At 42.9% G+C, this 25,256-nt stretch overlaps 1 pseudogene; it reads left to right on the plus strand.

Annotated features, from left to right (window-relative positions):
- Positions 1-2,354: 2,354 nt before the first annotated feature.
- LOC126413060 (myrosinase 1-like) lies at positions 2,355-25,256 on the plus strand (annotated as a pseudogene).

Genomic DNA, 25,256 nt, shown 5'->3' on the forward strand with positions numbered 1-25,256 from the left:
TGTGCGTCTGAGAGGAATTCACAGAATTTCATTGGACTGTTCATCCTCATCCAACATGCAGCCCTTATCTTGCAGCTTCAGGCTTCCAAGTCTTTCGCAGAATGAATTATGCACGCCGCAGGAAGCAGTACGTGGATGATTGCGAGGTTATTGATGCAGCTAGGCGTTGGCTGAGACCTCGACCAGTAGATGGTACCATGCGGGCGTACAGCCCCTCCCAGTAAGGAGACGTGAGGTCGTCGCATTGAGCCGAGATTGTGTTGAAAAATAAGGTTTTTTAGCCAGAATAGTGACAACTAATATGGTGTTCTGGAATTATGAATAAACCCAACCTGCTTTCAGAAAACAAAAAGGTGTTGCATTAATTACTGAACGCCCTCTGTACATTCATATATGTGTGGTGCCTGTTATTTGGGACATGATTCTGCACCCGAACATATACATGATGATGATATTTGGTTTGTAAAGCGCTCAACATGCGCGGTCATCAGCCCCCGTAGAAAGTCCAATTTTTACACAGTCCAATCTATCCACAGTCACTAATGATGATTTATTATGAAATGATGAGGACAACGCAAACACCCAGTCCCCGGACAGAGAAGATCCCTAACCTGGCCGGGAATCGAATCCGAGACCCCGTGATCCAGAGGCAGCAACACTAGGCACTAGACCACAAGCTGCAGACATATACATGACGAACGAATGTGAATGTCGTGTGACTAGGGCCTCCCGTCGGGTAGACCGTTCGTCGGGTGCAAGTCTTTCGATTTCAGGCCACTTCGGCAACTTGCGCGTCGATGGGGATGAAATGATGATGATTAGGACAACACAACACCCAGTCCCTGAGCGGAGAAAATGTCTGACCGAGCCGGGAATCGAACCCGGGCCCTTAGGATTGATATTCTCTCGCGCCGACCACTCAGCTACCGGGAGGCGAACACATACACATGATGAAATGAAATGGGATGAAATAATTTCTGACTCGGCTGCAATTAAGCACTGAAATAAGTTCACTGGTGAAAAGTGAAAATTCCTGGCATGTCCGAAAGAATAGACACCACACATATATAAATGCATATACGGCTAGACGAACGTAAGATCTCTCTCTCTCCTGAACTCTTGGGGACTGTAACCAATGCCGTCGAGCACTGACTACGACGGACAAGGTCGATACATCAGTAGTGTGCGGCAAGATGGGACTTTGGGTGGGACCGAACTTGTGTACGGATAGCTGAGACAGTCAAGCCGACTACTCGCGAGAAACGGGACATCCAGTTTCGAGTCCCGGTCTGGAGACACTTTTCACTTGTCGCCATTGAAATTATTTCAAAGCCTAATTGCAACCGACTCGGAAATTACATTATTTCATTTCATGGCGGCGCGGGGTAGCCGCGTGGTCTCAGGGCGCCTTGTCACGGTTCGCGAGGCTCCCTCCGTTGGAGGTTCGAGTCCTCCCTCGGGGTTGGGTGTATGTGTTGTAGTTAGTTTAATTAGTGTGTAAGCCTAGGGACCGATGATCTCAGCAGTTTTGTCCCATAGCAACTTACCAAAAAAAATTTCATTTCATTTGATAATCAGATTTCTTGTCGTTGGGTCACAGAATTTAACAATAATGTTCGTATAGAAAGAGCATGTGGCTAATATGAAAATCAAACAAAACGGCAGCTATGTGAAACTGCAAAGCGGAAATACTGTCTGAACTTTCTACCCAGCAGAAAAGAGTGATCTGTGTACACTGTTCTTCACCGTCGTTTGCCGCAGCTGAACTATGCGGATAGAATCAGTCTGAGGTGGGAAATATCCACCCAGGAGATGTTGAGAACGCAGGGAAACTGATGAAGATACTGACAGGGACAGAGTCGCGTAGCATCTGCGGAGGAGCGGCTGAGAGAAAGGAGGAGTGTCTTTCCGACGTCTTTTATCGCTTCGTATGAGCTCAGCCACGGCCTACTCTCTGGGAGATTACCGCGTTTTACCAAGAGATAAGGAAACGTAGGGCAGGTCCAGTGACTGTGCAAAATACCTCGCGGCAGATAAACTGCCGTTTGATAAACACCGGGGGTAATTATACACTGGGCTAATCGTACACCATAATTCTCGTCGTCGCAACAAAAACAGAGTTTGCTTACTTTTGCTTTAAAGTTCGAGCTCATCAAACAGGCATCTCGTGCCACAATGACGGACTACAAACAAGATGATACGAAGGTCACACCCACGCCCATCTAAAAATTTCTCTAGGCCTTTAATCGACAATGTGTGTGCTCCAGTCTCACTGAAAACACATCTTGCGGTTAGATTAGGCAGATACGCAGAGTATAAAACCGTACATGCACAGGCAGATTGCAGCGGTGAAGATGAGGTCCTCCGTGTGCTTGCTCTTTCTTTTGGCAGCCGGTGTCCTGGGTCGCCCGGGAAGACCTGGAGCACGAGGACATACCAACAAATTTCCCAAGGACTTCATCTTCGCAGCTGCTACCGCGTCCTACCAGGTGGAGGGCGCCTGGAATGAAGGCGGTCAGAACTCTTTGTCTTCGCGCCTGAATCATTCGGTATTACCTACGCTTAAGCACCAGCATGTTCTTGTGTGTTAAAAGACAGAAATGCCGTGGAAGACCTTTCTCATGTGCAATTTGTCAAGGTGATAGTTTTTCTCAGTAAGACATTTTAAGTGCATGAATATTGCGAAGTTCATGGAGACATTGATCTGAATCAACACCTGCAGACATTTGGTGGCAATAGTAGCTACTCCAGATATAAAATTTGTTACACAAAAAAATAGACAAATCAAAAAGCACGATCGATTTCGCGCACGTACAACGACAGAGGTTATTCATGCGAATTGCATGTCATATGAAATGGCTGTTTATGAGGCAGAAACTGTTGTAATTGTTTAATATCTACCGGGGCCAAGTTCTTTGATAGCCGCACGGACTTCCATTGGATGGGACATTGTAATGTTGCGAACGTAAGTTCTTCAATCGAGAACGCGAACTTATATTCAGGGAGTTGTTTGAGTCTAGTTGGGCCAGTACGTTCATGAGTCATTCGGAATAAGAGTAGTGGAATTACATGGAGCTCAAATAGATATTCGAAACACGAGAATGATGTGGGCGATGAATAAAACAGAGAAAACCTAATGACTACAAAGACTATTAATTAATATTATTCGTGAAAGGTAAAACTACAGCATACGGACTGGATGACATTGTCTTGTCTTCAATAACTGTGAAGTCTGTTCAACCCGCTATGGTTTTTACTAATGTGTGACTTGATGAACGCTTGTACTGTGACGCAAGTATCTGCATTTGATGTGCTTCAAAAAGTCCACTCAGCTGAGACTGCGCAGTAGTGACTGTAAAATAAATGGATATTTTAATCAAATAAATTATTGTAAGTGTGCAGGAAATTTTATTATCCGTAAACTGCTGACAGTTGTGGACCGTATTACAACTAAAATACCTTGTGATGCTTTAAAACGAGGCGGAACAGGGGAAACGGTGTGACAAGTATATAGGACAATGTTTGTTTCGTTAGTCAAGTACAACTTTGGGTACAAGGTTGTCACATGATTCAAAAATAAAACGGAATAACTGCCTTAAATGAAGGAAGCAGGGAAGTCAACGGGCAAATCATTACAAACTACAAGCTGTTTCAAAGATGCATCTTATTTCACAACACTGCATCTTTCATGTGAATGAAGGCTGAAACTTGGGGTCAATTTTAACTTTTGCATCGAAAGTAAAAGTTGACTTTGGCGCCAGCTGTAAGGTGCCAGTTCATGTCGTGTCGTTATCGGCAGGGGTCACTGTGGTGCAGCTATCTAGTTCGCTCACTCGTTTGTTGCACAATTTGTGCTGAGTCGCGATGCCGATAAGACGGCAACAAAAGTAGTTTTGCCTCCTAGGTCGCACGATCTCAAGATTTGCGAATTTTTTGTGGAGAGTAGTGAAAGACGCCGCTTATGTGCCACCCTTTCAGCAGCTTTGGGCGTATTACGACGCCGCACAGCAATAGCAGTGAACGCAGTAACTTCAGACATGGGAATAGTTTGACTATTGCCTTAATTTTTGATGGATTATCCGACAGTGGTAAACAAAACGGTCTAGACGGAACTCCGGTCAGAACTGATGTCGTATGCTGAACGTGAGGTAAAGGAACAAACAGCCCTTTTTCTGTCTTTGGTGTGAATCTCGTCTTGCTCTGGAACAGAAATTGCTATCTAAAGCCAGTGCTGGACGTTCTGGACCTGTTGGAGAACGAATAGTCCGGACAGAACCGTTTTTCTTTTCTTTCTTTTGCTTGTGCCTTTTTCCCACAATGACGCAGGCTCAGCAAGGTTAAACGGATTTGACAAGGTTAATTTAAGGGGTGGCCAGATGCCCTTCCTGCGCCACACCGTACCCCCTGGGACGGAATTAGTGTACCCCAATTGTCTGTGTCTAGCGTAATCCATGGAATAGTGCGAATGTGTTCAGATGCCTGCGAACCATGCAACTGAGGCGGGACGTGGGGACCAGCCCAGTATTCACCTAGCGGGATGTGGAAAACCGCCTAAAAACCACGCACAGGCTGGCCGACACACCGGCCTCTGTCGTTAAGCCGCTGGGCGGATTATATCCGGAGCCGGCGCGCCTACCCGAGTCCAGAAAGCAGCGCATTAGTGCTCTCGGCTAACCTTGCGGGTTCAGTCCGATCGTACCGATATTGGAAACAGAGTTTCTCGCATGAGACGTTTACTCATTCACACAAGAAAACTGTTTCATTTAAGGTGGGTGAAGGAAGATATGCTGACAACTGACCATGAAAGACTGGAAACTTCTTTCGATGAGTATATTTTCTGCTGGTATATGACGAATGCACGGAATCATGTTCATCACGAACGATAGAAAGCCTTTTGGAGTAACTTCGTAGGCCACTAATGCTACTAGCTCCGGGAGACCTTCCCATGTTTTAATGACGTGGAATTAGTTCACTGGTCCAGGCAACTAGATCGAAGAGTCAGAACGGCTCCATCGAAATGCAGGACATTAAAATTCCGCAGAATTCCTTGTCAGATTAACGATGATAGCAATATTACCAAACTTGTCATCCAAGATGCTGATTGTCGAGTCTGTCTAAATCTCTGGCTAATTGCTGCGAGGAACTTTCGAGAGTAATGAAGTGGCAGGACTGCTACATAAACTTACAACATATGTGAAAACCTTGCGTAGGACCCGAAACAACATCAGAGTCGATATTCACTTAACGTGCCAAACGACGAGTTTTGGCGGGGTGCTGTCCTCACATCCAAACACTTCGGGAGTGCCTACCACAGCGAATCACAGAAAAGCAAATAAGTCGCCAGGTTTTGATGGAATCCCAATTTGAGGTTACAAAGAGTACTCTGAAACATTGACCCCTTACTTAGTCTGGATTTACTGAGAATCTCTCGCCCAGCTCAAAGTTCCAAGTTATTAGAAAAAAGCGCAGGCGACTAGTGTATACAAGAAGGGTAAAAGATTGGACCTGCAAAATTACAGAGCAATATCTTTTACATCGGTCTGTTGCAGAATCCTTGAACATATTCTCTGTTCGAACACAATAAATTTCCTTGAGAGGGAAAAGCTTCCGTCAACAAAACTGCACGATTTTAGAAAGCATCATTCGCGCGAAACTCAGCTTGCCCTTTTCTCAAATGAGATCTTGTGAAACATGGCTGATGGGAAACATGCGGATTCCATATTCCTACATTTCCGTAAATCATTTCTCACGGTGGCAGACTGCCAAGGTTAACGAAGGTACAAGCATACGAAACAGGTTGCGAGGTATGTGAACGGCTTGAAGACTTCTTTAGTGGCAGAACCCAGTATGTTGTCCTCGACGTCGAGCGTTCATCAGAGACAAGGATATCGTTATGAGCGCCCCAGGGTAGTGTAATAGGGCCGTTGTTATTTTCTGTATACACAAATGATCTGGCGGACAGGGTAAGCAGCAGCCTGTCGCTGCTTTCTGGTGATACTGTGGTGCAAGGGAAGGTGTCGTCGTTGACTGACTGTAGGAGGATACAAGATAACTTAGATAAAATTTCTAGTTGGTTTGATGAATGACAGATGTCTCTAAAGGGAGAAAAACGTAATTTAATGCCAATGAAACCCAAAAACAAATCAGTAATGTTAGAATACTGTATTAGTAGTGTGTTGCTCGACACAGTCACATCGATTAAATATGCAGGCATAATGTTGCAGAGCAGTATGAAATGGAATGTGCATGGTAAGGAATGTAGTAGGCAAGCGAATGGTCGACTTCGGTTTATTGGTAGAATTTTCACAAAATGTGATTCATCTGTAAAGGAGACCACATATAGGACATTCGTGCGATCCATTGTTGAGTACTGTTCGAGTGTTTGAAATCCACACCAGGTCAGATTAAAGGAAGACGTGGAAACAATTCAGAGTCCGGCTGCTAGATTTATTACCGGTAGGTTCTATCAACACGTAAGTATTATGGAGATACTTTGGGACTCAAATGTGATTCACTGCAGGGAAAGCGATATTCTTTCCGAGGAGTACTATTGAGAAAATTTAGAGTACCGGCATTTGGAGCTGACTGCAGAACGATTCTGTTGCCGCCAACGTGCATTTCGCGTAAGTACCACGAAGATAGGATCAGAGAGCTTAAGGCTCGTACAGAGGCATATAGATAGTCGTTTTTCCCTCACACTATTGGCGAATGGAACACTAAAGGAAATGACTAGTTGTGGTACAGGGTACACTCCGCCACGCACTATACGGTAGCTTGAGGACTATGCATGAACTGTAGCATATATTTCATCCACCAATACTCCCCCAACCGAATTCTTTTAATAAAACCAAATAGCGTTCTCATTCTAAACATTTTATGATATGTATTTTCTAACCGCTAGTATCCTGAGATACAAGAGCGAAGAATCTGTGCAGAGTGATATTCAATGTAAGTTGGTGGCTGGAGAACAAAATAATTACCCTCATTTAATAATTCTTCTTTGTACAATGTTTTAACTGTTGATCAATATGTGTTGCAGGCAAAGGTGAGGGCATTTTCGATCGCATGTTCCACACAATTCCGAACATCACCACCGATGGCAGCAATGGCGACGTGGCGTGTGACTCCTACCACAAGTACGAGATAGACATACAACTCGCCAAGCATATGAACGTGAGTGTTTTTCGTAGTTGTATTACTCTTACAACATAGTGGTGATCCTCTACAGAACTGTGATCTATTTTAATGTCTAGTGAAATTTTTGATTCATTATTTAACGATACACAAAATAAGGGCGCCGTAGCTTCAAAATTTGTAGGAGTCCGAAAACTGACGATGCTTGTAATGCGTTGCTTGAGATATCAACACTGATTTCAATTTTCTAGATGAATTGAAAATCAAGAACATTATTCACTCGGTAGACTTCAGTAATAGTAGTCTGATTAATTACATTGCTTGGCAATTGTTAAGGAATAACTGACACTTGCTAAGGAATAACTGGCAATTGCTATGGAGCAATCGGCAAATGCTGCGGAACACCCAGCCAATAATAGCAAAAGGAATTATGGAGGTCGGGATGAGTTAACTCCAGAGAAACCTGTTCACGAATATCCTGGATGCATTGGATAATTCATGCTTCAAGGTGTTTCACGAAGGTCGTCGTCGAACCTATTAGCGTGACATTCGGGCTTGTGGTACGACAACACGTCTTCGAGATATCATTTGAGTAGATGGAAGGCTCGAAGCTGATCGGGGTGTCACTACTATGGCCACAGTGATGGGAGCCTACAAATGTGTCATCTAGCAAGTAAAAAAGGCCGCTGAAGATGAAGATGCCATGCGAAAGCATGCCCGTGGTTGAAGGCGGACCACCACACCGAAAAAGTATCGATACGTAGCCCTAGAGGGGAAAAGAAAGAGACATCTCACTCTTAAGTAGATCGCTGCAGACCCTGCAGCCACTACCGCTGCCCGTGTCTCTACCCTGAACCATTTCGCTACGATTAAATCAGGCTACCTTCTATGATCGGAAGCCTGTTAAATGCATCTCACTACAGTCGTGCCACGGTCGGTCAAGAAAGCGTTCGCTGGTATAAGGAGCATGTTGGCTAGGGGCAGCAACAGAGGTCCGGAGTCATGTTATTCGATAATCCTGTTTCTCTGTGACAAGTGATTCTGGCCACAGGTTAATGCGGAGAAAGAGGGGAACACGTTACACACCACAGATTGTTCATGAACGTCACTGGTATTGCCTAGGAGTTTTGGTGTGTGCAGTCGTTATGCACAATGACCGAACACCGCTGCACATCTTTGCGCGAAGTAACAGCACAGCGGTAATGCAGGGAGACTATTCTAGATCATGTCCATATGGTTACGGGAGTAGTAGGTCCTGACTTGCTCTTTACGGACGACAGTGCCCACTCACACCAGAATGTTAAGGTGTCGGACACACTGGAAAGTCAAGATATTGAACTTAACGTATTTCTCTGTATACTCTCCTGGCCCAGACCCTATACCCCATGCCTGGTATGCTCTTGGCAGACATACTGCTCAACGAACACCGTCTCTCCTAAACCTGAAATACCTCAAATCGCCTTGAGAGAGGGATGGAGCAGTATCTCCCAAGGACGCCTCAACACTTTTGTAGCCATTATGCGTAACAGGTGCAAAAAGTGCATTAATGGCCAAGGATGACATACTACTCACTGAGTGTCCGAATTCAGTCTTTATGTCGGTAGTCTGACCTGTGTCAAGCATAAACATTGTTTATATCTGTTACCCTGCTTTCTCTCCCTCCGTTACTGTGTTTCATGTCATCCTTTATTGCCTATGGTTAACTAGTCTAGCTGCTCCTTAGAAATTATCAACCAGTGTATTTATCATACCTAAAGGAAAAACACTAAATAATTCATTGCATATGACTATTGTGTGTCGTAATTGACGACAGTATGATGTAATCATCAACCAAAGAAGTGAAAAGGATGTTAAATCAATGTCGAACATCAGGACACTTTCTGTATTGTATAAGGAATAATTTGCGGAATACGATTCGTCATCAAATTCTCCGAATTTATTATCCTCAACTACAATTGCTTGGCTTTGTATAATTTGATGAACGAAGTATTTCCTCTGGTACCATTCTTAAGCTACAAGTCTGCCATTCTATATCACAGCCTTTTGTCAGTAAATACGCTGAGGCTTACAGAAGTATTACATAACTAAGAGGTGAGTGATCAGAGAGCCGCGGCCTTGCGTCAGTTCAGCAGTACCGATCGGCTAGCTCAGCTGGCGGAGAGTAGCTCTCACTAGGAACAAAAGAAAAGAAATAACTTTCGCAGAAGTTTAGAAAAATGTCGGTTGTTTCGTAATATCGTCATGTTCTGCGAGACACAAATGTAGCATTCAGTTAATTAACTTGTTCTTTGAGGGAATAATTCAGAAAAAGCATTTTTGTAGGATAGCTGTAACTGAATGTAGCCCTCTCTTGAAAGGTATGAAATACTCAAAAATTATGAAGGTATTTCTACTAAATGTTCGAAATTGCGAATCAAAACGTAATATACTTAATCGTTTAAAAATTGCTATTGCGTTTAGAAGTGCTTATTCTATATTAATATCATGTTCTCTGTTAACAACTTTTCATAATTATAAATCGTCGTTTCACACTCAGAGCAACGGAGGAAACAATGAGTGTGTTAGCAGTTCTTGCGCGTGTGTTTGTGGGTGCTATAATCATAAGAGGTCGTCTGATTCTATGTTGAGAAAGTTTAATTTAATTATTTATGTACTTAGTTACGCTGATCGGCATACGGTCTAAAGGCCATCGCTCACAGCCATTCAGGCTTTCCTCCTGAGGTTCTCTTTCTAAACACTGAAGCCAGTAGTAGTCGTGTTCTAAACATCTGAAAAATAATAGTAATGAAATACAAATAATAGTAATAATCGTAATGGTGATAATAATGAATATCATAACGTACCTAATTGATCGACGGAGGGTGGCGGAGAGCGCTAATGCGCTGCTTCCTGGACTCGGGTAGGTGCGCCGGCCCCAGATTTAATCTGCCCGGCGAATTAGCGGTGGCTGGTATGCCGAAAAGCCTGGATGTGGTTCTTAGGCGGTTTTCCACATCCTGCTGGGTGAATACCGGGTTGTTTCCCACGTTTCGCATCAGTTACACGACTCGCAGGCATCTGAAAACGTTCGTACTATTCCATGACTTCCACTGGATGCAGAGAGCTGGGGTACACAAATCTCGTCCTGAGGGGTACGAGGTGGCGGTAGGAAGGGCATCTGGCCACCCTCTGCACCTAACACAGCCAAATCAATAGTAACACAGCCGCCCCCTCTTTGACGCAGGACAAAAACACCAAAAAGACAACAAGAAATAACTAATTATAAGGATCATATTAAAAGAGGCGAAAACACATTTTTAATATCGCAGGAGTTTGGCATCTAATACCAAATGGTTACTAACAAAGACTGTGACAACAATAGGGGAGAATAAGCTTAGTTAATTGATGGCAGCGTCATAGTAATAGCGATAAAAGATGGGGAAAATTGAAGAAACAGGAATGGTGAAAACAAAACCAGACAAGAAATAACATGAATTTATAGGAAAAAGTAGGGACGGGGTGGAATCGTCAATGCGGGACAAGGAATGTGGGGTAAAATTACATTCATGGACAAAAAGAAGGCTATTTAGTTACATCGACAGCGAATCTACTTTAGTGCTAACAAACTGAATAAAGTTAACATATCATCAGTTCGAGGAATGGTTTGAACAACACAGTGCTTCATTAGGCATGGTCGTATGCCGATGCCTTCCTGCGACCTTCGAACTGACTTACACGGCCAGGTAACATATAAAAACTTAAATTTCGTTTTGATTGCTGCACGATTTTCGATTATACGTAGGCTAGTGGCCAGTTCCACATGCCTCTACATACCGCATCCTGTGACGCGATTGGCAGAGGATGACACGGTGATCGGTCGGACACTATTGGCCCGTCCAAGGGCAGAACAGGGAACTTAACCTTTACCTTGCTAGTCAGTTTGTTCTAGAAATTAAATGGAAATGACCTACAGACTATTTTAGCGCTATAAAAGGATACATCAGAAGTTTGGATTCCACAAAGTAAACCTAATGCTGAGTTCGTGAAAAATGAGTAGGGACAAATCAAACGTAATTTGAAATTCTAAGCGACTCTGTCAGCATCGTGTTTGTGCCGCAGGTGGACGCATACCGCATCTCCGTATCGTGGCCCCGGGTTCTCCCCACCGGAGACGTCAACAACATCAACCAGGAGGGAATCGATTACTACAACAAGGTGATCGACGGCTTGATCGCCAAAGGCATCACTCCAGTGGTAAGAGCAACCTCAGTGATCCGGTTTCTGTACCTTGACATTAGATCACTAATCAAAAGTGACGTCACACGGTGGTGTATATGTTTGTTGCAGGTGACGATGTTCCACTGGGACCTGCCACAGACACTGCAGGACATCGGGGGGTGGCCCAACCCTAGGCTGGCAGACTACTTTGTTGAGTACGCCAGAGTGCTCTACGACAACTACGGTGACAGGGTAAGTGACAAAGGAGTGTTCTGGGGTTACAAAACCGACGTACAACTATGCATTTATCTTCTTATTCAATATTACGCTGGAATTAACTACTGAAATATAAGGAAAAAGGCATTTCCATCAACAGTTAGTCGTTCGAGAATAAAAATATGTAGCTTAATAGAAACGACGCTGTCTTGACTTAGAAAAACCAGAAGCAGAAGAAAGGTACGAGAGTTCTATTGCGATGAAATAGATGTATTGAAACTTGCAACCGTGATGGTACGTGGGAACACAGTCTTATGACTGTCTATAAATGTGCCTCTGACTGCAAACATGATCTTCAATTTCGTTTATTGAGCCATGATCGATTTCGGTGCCACTATCACCACCTATAGTTGCAGGTGTTCACATTAACAAGCATTTTAATGTAGTAGTGCAATGGGCCAGTGTTTTTCCTTCTGACTGTCCACAGAAAAAGTCACATATTCCGAGAACTGTCGCAGTCGCTTGTTCATTTAACGCTTCTTGCGTTTGCCTTATGCCATCCGGAATCTATATCACAGTGACGAAGTGACTTCATCAAACCTACGCTAACTCTAAAAACAACGCTGCGTGTTCTATACACACCACAAGGTGCACGCAACAGAAGTGCGTGCGCACAATGACGCTATGGTATGGAGTGTAATGTGGTACAATGCTACTTGTTACTGTGTACTGGCACACCACCTTCTGTCTCACGTGCACACCACTGTATGGTCTCTGGATTTCTGGTTTCGTCCTCTAAACGTAGGTGATCTTAGTTCCATCTGCACGTGGCCCCATCTCACTGTCTGCACTTAGTAGCGCGTCAGTTGCTCAACCAGTTGTTGGTTGCAGATATCAAACATTTATCGCTCTACCACATAATTAGACTGAGGTGATATCCAATGCATTAAAGTAAACGAACGTAGGATGACAGCTATAGTCCTGTTTAATGAACTAACCACGTGTTGTGTGAACAGGTGAAGTGGTGGCAGACGTTCAACGAGCCGGCCAGTTTCGTCTCAGGCTACTCTGGAGGCTTCCTTATCGCCCCGGGCATCAACTCGTCAGGCGTGGGAGACTACATGGCGGCCTACACCCTGCTCAAAGCACACGCTGGGGCCTACCGCCTCTACGACGAGAAGTACCGACAGACTCAGAAAGGTAAATATCGTTCGTCATTATGGCTCCGCTGACGAAGAGTGAAGCAAATGTGAGCCACGTGGTATTCAAACTTGAGTAACCATCTTTGGCGACCCGGTAAATGAAATTCTAAAATCTTTTAAGAAGATCTGTTTACTGTAAATGCACGTCTCATATCACGCAAGTCATGTAGTGAGCGATCTCAACAAGTGAGGCCTATTAGGTTTGATTAGTACAGTTCGTCCCATTTACATTATACGAACCAAAGATCACAATTTGCCTTTAACAGTCACTTCACACCCTGTACGTCACTGCGTCTACAACTAGGTATACACTAAGCACCTCATTGTATGCTGGGGAGTATGCTGGAAGTTCGAGATTCGAACCCGGGCCTCCTGCTTACTAGAAAGGTGCGCTAACCACTACGCAACCGGGCACAGTGGCTTTACACAACTACGTGGACTACCCTAGCACGCCTCCTCAATGCAAATTCCCATTCACGCCTCAGTCCTCTCGCTATTCTCCATAAACTCGAACAGCATTTAGAGGAATTTGGTTTGAGGAGTGGGGCGTGATAGGGTAGTTCACGTAGTTGTGCAAAACCACTGTGCCACGTTGCGTAGTGATTAGCGCACCTGTCTAGTGAGCAGGAGACCGGGGTTCGAATCTCGGCCTTGGTACAAATTTCCATACATCGCTCCAGCATGCATACGTGTGATATAGATATTTGAGACCTGAAAAGGTTTCTGGAACCATACAGTCTCATTTGATCATTCCTATTCTATTCCATTTACATATGGTGTGGGTGAAAATTGATTGTCTGTGTGCCACTATAAACTCTTATCGTTCTCTCACGATCGCTGTGCAGGATAAAACAGCATTGTTGCGCAATAAACCTCGATAACAATTGTTACATAATGTAGTACTGTTCAAGAGGAATGTTAAGACGACCGCTGAAGGCAACTAACGTTCGCATTGCAGTCCCACAAAGAGCAGTGTAGGTTTGTTAAAAATATAATTTTTATTAGGTATTAGTTCCAATTTTGTACGTTGTGCCGCACTCAGTGCCTGTAGAATAAAGACGCACTTTCTAACACTAATCGCTGTTGCAATACAAATTCATGGTGCAACGAATCGTTGTGAGTCGTTACGCCCATATTCTGTTTATACACTCGTTCTGAGGTTAGCAAAATGTGGCGTCCCGGTAACCAGCAACGAGGGACGTTTAGATTAACGTCTGCAATGTAGCAGTAGTACAAAAATAGTAAATCGCGAATTGGTGAAAGGAAAGCAAGTGGTTGGAAGGGGATGGTGGTTATTGCTTTGTCCATAATTAAAATTAATATTCCTGAGCATATTTACTCTAATAAAAAATTACATCGGACAGTAAAAAACAGAAATCTAATTTACAATAACTTTGTATATTATCACATTGGCATTATCCCGTTGGATTTTCCAAACACAAAGACTCATATGTAGTTCTCTTAAAAACTTAAGGATCTTGCTATCACATGTCATGTTATATCAATACGTTGCAGAAAACCCTGATTTGAGTGCAGCATTGTTCAGCTAGATATCAGATCAATGAGATACACACTGAATATACCTCACCACTGAGTGTGCAAGTTCTGTACGAAATGTCGAGTTTTACCAATACGCAATACACTGCGCAGAGATTGCGCATGACATTTGCAGATAGAGATGATGAAACATCTTATTTGGTTCGCCCCGACGGAATTCACAAATATTTGGTCCATACAACTTGTATAACTTCGAATCAGTATTACACTGTCTGAAGATGTTGATGACTAATGGTTTGTCACTAAACACCATGGGCATCAACACCCTGCTACAGGCCTCAACATTTCATAAAGTTGTTTCATTTCGTCTATGAGATTAGTCCTCAGCGCCCTTTAAATGTGAATACGCTCTTAGCTTTTGAGAGAAGTTTGTGAATAACTTTCAAACCATCTTTTACTTCCTCTGGGTGAAAATTGGGGACATGATATTCATTTCAGTTATCTTTGCTGTCCTATCTCTGCATATTGAATACACATACATTTCCTATCTTTCAAAACTGTTAAACATGCTACCAATGCTTTCTATTTACATTAATTTGCCGAAACGTCGTCCACTTGTTAGTGCCTCGTGTGTTGTTTCTCTTAGCTATCGTACAGAGTGTATAACTGGCATGTATCTCTCTTATCACAGGAAAGGTCGGCATCACAATTAATAACATGTGGTATGAACCCGCCACCGACTCTGCAGCAGACATTGAGGCAGCAGAACGCAAGATGCAGTTCTACGTAAGTACCAGGAACTCTTATAACCTTTCCTGTATTACAATAAGGATGTTAGTGCCCTTCAGATGGATTAACATGGTGTGCCATAACATTATTTAGACAACCAGCCATCCAACATTAATTCCTGGCTAAATTTGAAGAACTGTTTCTTCAGAGTTTCATTCATTATGAGACAATGTTCTTAGAACCACTCTTGTGTTTTGCTTTTCTAATAGTGATCAGACAATGTTATGTCATCAGGTCCAAAATATACTGTTCAAGACGAAATGCAACCCACTGAATGACTTTATTAACATTGTTTATAGTCCTTATAGTCACGAATAAACATACTAAGGAAAGCTACGCTCTAAGACAAACAAGCTACGTACCATGAAGGAATTATCCAAATGGAACAAATGGAACGGAAATCGGTAGATGGGTTGTACACGTACAGACAAACAAATGATTGCAATTTCAGAAAAATTGAATGTTTTCTTCAAGAGAAAGTGCTTCACAAATTGAATTCGTCACTAGCGCGTAGGTTTACTTCTGGGCCTTATGCAAGCTGTTATTCTGCTTGGTAGTAATTGGCAGAGTTTCTGCTTGTCCTCCTGAGGGATATCGTGCCAAATTATGTTCAATTGTTGCGTTAGATCGTCAAAATCCTGAGGTGGTTGCAGGGTCCTGCCCATAATGCTCCAAATGTTTTCAACCTGGGAACATCCGGCGATCTTGGTGGCCAAGGCAGGGTTTGTCTAGCACGAAGACAAGCAGTAGAAACTCTCGCCGTGTACGGGTGGGTATTATTGAATTGTAAGCCCAGGATGTCGTGCCATGAAGGGCACCTAAACATGGTATAGAATATCGTCGACGTACTGCTGAGCTGTAAGAATGCCACCCATCTAGCCATAGGGGTCCTGCTATGAAATGAAATGGGGCCCAAGACTATCACTCTTGGTTATCGAGCCTTATGGCGGCCGGCAGTCACGCCGGTATCCCACCACCGTCCTCGGTCTTTCCAGACACGTTTTCGGTAGGGAATCTTATTCCTGGAGTAGAAGCGATGGGATGACGCACTGACTGTCAATCGCCATACGGCTTGACAATCAGGAGTGAAGGTCTGGGGTGCCATTTCATTTCAAAGCAGGACATATATTGTTTTCATCCACGGCGCCCTTAGATCACAGCGGTACGTCGACAATATTTTACGCTCCGTAGAAAAATTTTGTAGCAATATGGACAGTGCTCTCCATGCATCTCGGGATGTTGCGAATTTAACGCCCCAGTTGGACTGAATTTGGCACGATATCGCTTGGGGAGGACTTGTAAAAACTCTGTCAGTCAATGTATAAAGGCCGACGGCAGACAATTGTGTTATTGACTTGATCAATTTGGCAAGCACTTTCTCTTTCATAAATCATCCAATTTTTCTCAAATTTTAATCACTTGGTTGTCTGTACATGTATGTCACTTGTACAGATTTCCGTCCCATTCGGATAATTTCTTAGAGGTGTGGTTTTTTGATTTTTTTGCCCTTGTGTGTAAATATATGTTTTGGTCACTTATGTGAACAATTGCATCCGCACAATAAAGCTAGATTCTACACATACACAGAAAACATTGCGACTTTTTCTTCCATGTAAAAAAGTTATCGAATTTGTTAGAACGGATGTTCCCTTGGATTTAATTCAGTTCCATCGTCAATTCCGCTTCTTACTGTTTCAAACAAAAGGGATGTTAGTGATTTCAAAGATATAAATCTGTTGGGAGAACACGAACATCGAAGAAAAGGAATAGGAGTATTGGGGTTTAATGTCTTGTCGATGACAAACAAATAGTTCAAATGGCTCTGAGCACTATGGGACTTAACTTCTGAGCTCATCATTCCCCTAGAACTTAAAACTACTTAGACCTAACTAATCTAAGGACAAATTCGGGAAGGGGATGCATAGTGCAGGAAATCGAAAGGTTGGCTTTCAGTGGATCCAGCCTAGTATTTGCCTCAGTTAGTTTAGGAAAAAATCAGAAATTTTGAATATGGATGAGAAATACAATTTGTTTCTATAAATCTGAATGGCTACATGAGAATTTGAACCAACGTACTGCCGAATGAAAGTACAGTGTCTCACCTTCTGGACTGCCTCCAAAAAAGTTTCTTAACGCATCTTGCAGGTTTAGAAATGTATATAGAAAAGTGCTTTTATTTATGAAGCAAAAGCTTCTTACAGAGCCTGCAGACCAGAAGTATAAATAGTTAAACGAACAGGCTGTTACCACAAACTTTATTTACAATCACTACCATTCAGTTCGTTCAAAAGGCTCTGAGCAATATGGGACTTAACTTCTGAGCTCATCAGTACCCTAGAACTTAGAACCACTTAGACCTAACTAATCTATGGACATCACATACATCCACGCTGGAGGTACGATTCTAACCTGCGACTGTAGCAGTCGCGCGGTTCCAGACTGTAGCGCCTAGAGCCGCTCGGCCACATATTATTTACAGTCACTTTCAAGCCTTACTTATGTGTCTAGCTACCCTACAGGCCAGAGTTCACCATCCTTACGGAAGTCACATGCCACATAGTACATAGATTAGGGGCGAAGGAAAAGTCTGTACAGTAATGGAGAACGCAACAGGACCATGCCTGGAAAAGTACTGTGGTGTTCAAAGGAATTTTCATATTGATGACTGCTTTACTGTAGTCAACACCCTCTTACAGCCTATTTCATTAACAGAGTTTGTCTGCAGCTGTATCACAGAAAATCCCAGAAGGGTCCAGAAGAACAGAAACTGTCGCAGATAATTCCAATTGATAAGTACTGCAAGCGAGCAGCTTGCTAGAAGGGTCGAATATAAGTCACATGAGCTCAGCTTCACATGCCTTAATTTGCAGCATGTCACTACTGGACATGCCCATGTCGTCAATCGTCTCCTAGGTTCCGTATTGACAGTGTGACCAACACTTAATTACTTTCAGTACTCTTTCCAAGACGAAAAGAAATTCCATTCGTTTTGCCAAAATCATTTTTCGCATTCCAAATACATGCAACTATTTAACTTATGATCATCTGAGACAGTATGCGTGGAAGAATTACTAGCTTAAGATTCTGCACTTTGGCTACTGATTTCACCTAAGGAATTTATGTTCCAGTCTGGCCTGTACAGTCACCCGATTTTCACGGCCGAGGGAGACTGGCCTGAGGTGGTGAAGCAGAGGATTGCGGCAAACAGTAAGGCTGCGGGCTACCCCAGGTCCCGACTAGTGGAGCTCACACCGGAGGAGGTGGAATACATCAGGGGTGAGTAAACGACACCAGCCACAGCTAGTGCGGTCTGCTGGGCTTGTTCGTGCTTGAATTCTGTCCATTATAAAAGGTTCTTCAAAAGTACTTTCAGGGTTTCAGATGACCACAGCATGAAAACATCAAGAAATACGAAAAAACTTCTCGTATCAGCGGATATAGCTTGTCTCCAAGATTCTACTGGTAATTTGCGCCTTGCCATAGTTGGAGAGCGCACTACTATTGGCAGGTATTTAAGAATATGGCGTGTAATAGATTGATGGGTGCGTTTCTTGTCGCTGAATTCGCTAAATGAAAGTCAGTTGTGACGTTCAGCGTCAGTTTCACGCCAGATATCGTTTAAAATCTCCAACGGACAGAAGAATCCATGAAGGTACGACAGATTCCGGTAGACTAGCTGCTTATGTAGTGTGAAGGAAACAAACTGTCCAGGACTATCAGCAGAGACAGTGAGCAATTGTGGGAATCGTTCGTCAGGAGGCTTAAGAAATAGTCGACACATGCGAGCAGAGAACTGCAGATACCACAGTCAAATGTCACCTCATCCTATACAATCGTCTGCTTGTGAAACCATACTGGATTCACTTGCGTGCGCTGACTGCTTGGCAGAATGAGCTTCGTCCTGTATTTTGGAATGACTTGCAGTAACACAGAAATCGATTTTCAGTGACAAAGCCACATTCCATGTATCTGGTAAGGTGAATTGTCATAACGTTCATGCTTTTGGCACAGAAAATACATAAAAAGATTATAGAACATATTCATGATTCACTTACAGTTAACTTCTTGTACGCCACATCCTCTTCAAAAGCTTTATGAACCATTTTTCTTTGCGGAGAAAATTGTGACTGGTTTCATGTACTTGGTCACACTGCAGTAATGGCTTATTCCACCGTTACAGCAAGACAGCAGAGATTTCATTTTGCAACATGATGGTTACCTCAGTGTCGAATTGCTTCAGCGTTGGATTGGTCATACTTCCTATCATAATGCTCTTCCTCTCCAGTGGTCCCCACAGTCATCTGTCTTTGATTTATAATTTTGGGTTACGTAAAAGACAGTCTGTTCCTGCGTCTGCCATCACTAAATCTGAATAAGTGACAACGAAAGATAATTAGTGCAGTCGCTGATATCGACCGTGACTCCTTGAGATCCATATGTCAAGATTTTGGCTAAAGTATTGACATTTGCCACGTAGCAAGTAGTGCTTATACTCAGCACCTGTAATAAGTTAAAAACTTGGAGACATGCTCATGTCACTGATATGTGTCTCTTTTCTGCATGTCTTGCAGTTTTCGTGCAGTCCTCTTCTGAAACGTCAGAGATACTTATCAATAATCCTGTTGGAATGCCAAACACAAATCACATTTCTACAGCTAGGAGTCATAGGGGACCGAGCTACTTACACTCAAGTAACACCTCATTGTTTTTTAATTCCTCACTCTTTTTCGTCAAACAGGAAAGACTCTCACAATGGAACAGTACATTTCTTAATAAGAAACGTTAGGGAGCAATCATACCCAAACCGAAAGTTCTATCTTGATATTGCTCCCATGCACTTAGGAAATACTGTAAAGTTTTTCTCCACTGTTTCAGTTGCATTCGGGGCCAGACCTTTCTCAGGTATAAGTGTTATGAATAAGGAATTAACATCATTTTATTCTTGGCAAAATATCAAAGTGGAAACAAGACCAAAATGCAGGGAAATGTATTCTTTTGGACTACATGAAGCGATAATAGTATCTTGAGCTTCGCTGTTAATGAGACTCTGTTGGATTCAGTTATGTTATACAAATATCAGGAGATGAAGACATGGAGAGGCATGAAGTGACTGATCATGTTGGTACAGTTTGTATAACTTGAGCTTCATACTTTGATTCACTGATAATGCTGATAAGTCTTTGACCTGTCACCTCCAGAATTGATTAAGTGTATACAAAGAAAGGTGGAGTCTCAGCTTTACTTGATGTGCACATGAGTATGCGAGAAACTATTTAAAATCTCTACTAACAGAGCCTCACAGGAAATAGGTAATATCTCGCGAATATCTACAATGAGAATTCCAAGAACTAGTAACTGGGGTATGATCAAGAAACAGGCTCCGGCATTGGATGTTCCGTTCTCGTAGATACAATACAGATAAAAATTAGCCATATAACCGGTCATTGAATAGTGTACAAACAATCAAGCAACTAATGCTCTATCCGTAAATGGAACGAAGGATCTTCTGCATATTGCAGCTAAAGGACAAACTTTCCTATGCAGTGTACAGCTATTATCACACATAAAAACACATAACATGTTCTCTAAGAGTACCAAACAAGTACTGCCTGTTATCTTCATGAACTGATAGTGAATTTATCTTGTTTGTAATAGTTATCAGTCGCTTTTAAGATTCTGACCCACAAAAAATGAATGGGTGAATTTATCAGGTATAAAAATTAGAAATAAACCACATCATTTCAAACTCATGTATATGTCAGTATTGCAGGATTACACCATTCTACCTCACTGGTTACCATTGGGTGTTATAGAGTATTCTTTTGTTTTGTTTTCATTACTGCGAAATTTCTGCCCTGGAGCCGTTAACAAATGTTTGCAAATCTATAGCCAATAAAAAATGGATCTTCAGATAACACAATGATAAGAACGAAAATGTACAAAGACACAGGACTATAGCGACGTCTCGCGATAATACTTTACAAGCATTTGAAATTAGTTTCGCAATAGAAATTGCACAGGAATGAAAACAAGATAAACAGATATTTTAATTAATTTAATAACAGGTAGTGTGGTGATCTTGCCTTTCAGACTATTTTTGGTGACCGTGAACCTTGACGCAACTGAATATTTCGAGTTTTCTATCGATAAGAGAAAAATCTGTCAGCTTGTGCGATTTATGAAGTATTTTCTCGATCCGTTTCTTGCATGGTTAAACAAACTTCTACATTTGTGAAAATGCTGTATCAGCTATAAGTACGTGTGTGACAGTGGACAATCCTATTTCAGGCACGTCTGACTTCTACGGACTGAACCACTACACGGCCAACCCAGTATCAGACGGCTCCAGCGGCTACGACCCCTCCATGGAATTTGACGCGGGCGTCGTTATCGGGGAATACACGGACGCACCGCAGGCGGCATCCACCTGGCTCAGGGTTCGTAGCCTCGCTGTACAGAGAGTCACTCATTTCTGTCTGTCTTGTGCTTTATAGCTCTGCTCTGTGATACATTTAGTGAAACCGAACGAGAGACTTGCAAGATAGTACACACAACGTCCTCGATTATTTGTTGTATACAGTGTGTTTCAAAAAAATTTAAACTAACTTTGGAGGCAAGTTCCTTACGACGAAAGAAGAAAAGAAATTCATATAATCATATGTGCGAAAATCCTTCGTTTTCGAGTTATTAATGGAAGTTAACATTCCACGACTTTCCAGGTGCAATCTAACAACGGCACTTAGCTATGCAGCCGTTTGACTCATTGCAACCTAGATGGTGTTTTGTTGCCAGGGAGACTTATTTACATTCGTCATTCGTCTCTCTTCAACGTGTCCATTGTGTGTATTTACTAGAAGTACCGAGTTATCTAAAACTGCTTCTTTCAAACATGACTGGATGTTTATTTCGTGAACGGCCACACATGATTTTTACATACAACCACACAAATGTTACTAGATACAAGGCCGCACATCTACGTTAGACGGCTTTTCCAGAGCGAAGACAGAGCGAGGTGGCGCAGTGGTTAGACACTGGACTCGCATTCGGAAGGACGACGGTTCAATCCCGCCTCCGGCCATCCTGATTTAGGTTTTCCGTGATTTCCCTAAATCACTCCAGGCAAATGCCGGGATGGTTCCTCTGAAAGGGCACGGCCGACTTCCTTCCCTATCCTTCCCTACTCCGATGAGACCGATGACCAAGCTGTCTGGTCTTCCCCAAACCAACCAACCAACCAACCAGAGCGAAGACAACTGAGTCATCCAGCCTCTGGTGCTGTGTATCGGTGCGTTGCCGAGTTCAGATCCTTAGCATCACAGGTTGTTCATCGAAAAAGACCACGTGTTGCTTATACGCTTGACAAGAAAAATCACATTCTATGGGCTATCGAAGAAGAGCCTGACATCAGCGCAAGACATGTGGCCCTGGCATATCGTACTTCTCCAAGGTCAGCATGGAAGATTCTTCACGAACCACTCACGTATCCGTACCATCTTCAACTTCTGCAGGCCCTCACGCCTGTCGATCACGCACCAAGGGAGAACTTTTGCCAGTGGTATGTCGCAAAAACTGCCAATCCATTGTTTGTCTCTTCAGTTTTGTTTATAAACGAGGCAACGTTTAGAGGACGTGAAACAACAAATTGCATCGACCAAACCATATGGGCCGATCTCAGTCCTGATACTACAATACAGGCTAGAATCAACATCAGTTTAATTGGATGTGACTGTCTGGTAGGGTCATACGTTCTCCAAGCATGTCTCACGATGGTGGTGGTGGTGGTTAGTGTTTAACGTCCCGTCGACAACGAGGTCATTAGAGACGGAGCTAAAGCTCGGGTTAGGGAAGGATTGGGAAGGAAATCGGCCGTGCCCTTTCAAAGGAACCATCCCGGCATTTGCCTGAAACGATTTAGGGAAATCACGGAAAACCTAAATCAGGATGGCCGGAGACGGGATTGAACCGTCGCTCTCCGAAATGCGAGTCCAGTGTGCTAACCACTGCGCCACCTCGCTCGGTATGTCTTACGAGATCTGTCTAAAGGGACTTAATTCAGGACACTCCAACACCTAATAAAAGATGTGACCCTGCAAACAAGAAGAAACATGTGGTTTATGAGTGACGTAGCTCCAGCACATTTAAGTCTCAGTGTAAGGGATGCACTGGCTGGTATCTACCGTGACAGATGTACAGGTAGAACAGATCCAGTTCCATGGCCTCAACGTTCCTCCGACCTCAGTCCTTTGGATTATGATCTTTGGGGACATCCTAAGCAATTGGCCTATGCAGCAGACCCCCCTCAGATGCATAAAAATCTTCAATGACGTATCAGGGAAGGCTGAAAAACCCTTCGAAACCATCAGGCAGTATTTGTAATGGCGCGACAGTCTATGTTTTGACCAGTGCATGCGTATTTAGAAGCAAGAGGGGACGTTTCGAGCATTATTGTGAGTTAGTGACTCGATGATCTTCGATTACCTAAGCAGGAAGTGTTCATATATAACTTGAAAACGGATTTTCGGACAAACGTTGATGTGAATTTTTTTCTTATATTGGTGAAAGGGACCTGTGTGAAAGTTTGTGGAAGTATTTTTGAAACACCCTGTATATCCCAGTTTCCTATCATCTGTACAGTTCGTATATCCTACAGCTCCCTCTACTACCATGGAAACTACTCCCTGATATGTTAGCACAATTGCTATCGTCCTACCCTTTCTTCTACTCAGTATTCTCCACATATTCCAGTACTCGTCAGTATCCCACAACCCATGATTCACTTCCATTCTACGCTGTACTCCATATGTAGACATTCAAAAAATTCTTCTCCAATCTGAGACCTATTTTGGATACCACTGGACTCCTTTTAGCGAAGAATTCCCTCTTGCCTATGATAGCTCGCTTCTTACATCCTCCTTGCCTTGTCCGACAAGCGTTATGTGTCTTGCAAGATGGCACAGTGTCTTCCCCCCGTCTACCACAAGTTTATCGCATGTCACATGTCTGCTACATGCAATATTCTGCAGTAGCTTCACGTTTTAAACAATAAAAGACAAGGCAAAGGGAAACACCTGAACATTTCTACGATGTTATCCTTCATGCCAGCACGTCTAATTGCCACGTTACTCTTGCAGAGCACTCCTTGGGCCTTCCGCAAGCTGTTCAACTGGCTCGCCCAGCAGTACCCTGGCTACCCGATCTTCGTCATGGAGAACGGCTGGTCCGACACTGGAGAACTCGAGGACCAGGGCCGAATAGACTACTACACGGTGTGTACTCTGTCCATCTGTTTTGATGCGAAGGACATTATCAGAAACTTATGCTGTATGTCTTCAGTAGGTTGTCAGTGAGAATTTTTTGGAAAAGTAGAAAATCCATACACAGGTCACATTTTTTGAAAAATAGATGAAATTATTGCTGTTGCGTAGCATATAAGGAGACACTGTGGACACGTCACACTCACAAATAGTTCTCAACAACATTTAAAAAACAATTATCGTGTTATTTGTGAACATTGTAACAGAGCTCTCTGCAGTGGGACTTTGAAAATGTTGCACTACACCATCGCACCCATATTTACATGAAACAGATAAACAGTGTTGGATTCGTTTTTTCTGTAAACGTGGTTCCATCATCTTAACCATTACATATATTTCATAGCTTCTATTTATGAAAATATAGGTTCTTTTGTTGTTAACAGAGCTACTTGGCTGAGATGCTGAAGGCTATTAATGAAGACAGCGTCGACGTCATAGGCTACACGGCCTGGAGTCTCCTGGATAACTTTGAGTAGGGCACAGGATTCACGTAAGTAATTCTAGACAAACGTGATCAATTGCTTTCAAACATTGTTATTACTACTACGGGCTATGACGTTCTCGGAGTATCTCAATTAGATAGGATAAAAAATTTACCAATTCCAGGAGGACATATGCAAGATGTGCGTCTTGTAAACGTAACTGCTACGCGCACATCTGTTATTACACCCAATCATGTAGATGTAACGTGATAACTAAAAAGATACACTAATTGCAGCCATAAAATGCTTTCACTTCATGTGCAGCTTGTTTAAATATTATACTTTTCTGTTGTTTCAGGACAAGATTTGGACTTCACTATGTGGACTTTAATGATCCGGATCGCAAAAGGACGCCTAAGGCATCCAGCAAGGTCCTTGGACAGATCTTCAAAACGAAAACACTTCCAGCTAAATACCTGAAGTAA

This window comes from Schistocerca serialis, chromosome 7, assembly GCF_023864345.2.
Source record: "Schistocerca serialis cubense isolate TAMUIC-IGC-003099 chromosome 7, iqSchSeri2.2, whole genome shotgun sequence".
Lineage (NCBI taxonomy): Eukaryota > Metazoa > Arthropoda > Insecta > Orthoptera > Acrididae > Schistocerca > Schistocerca serialis.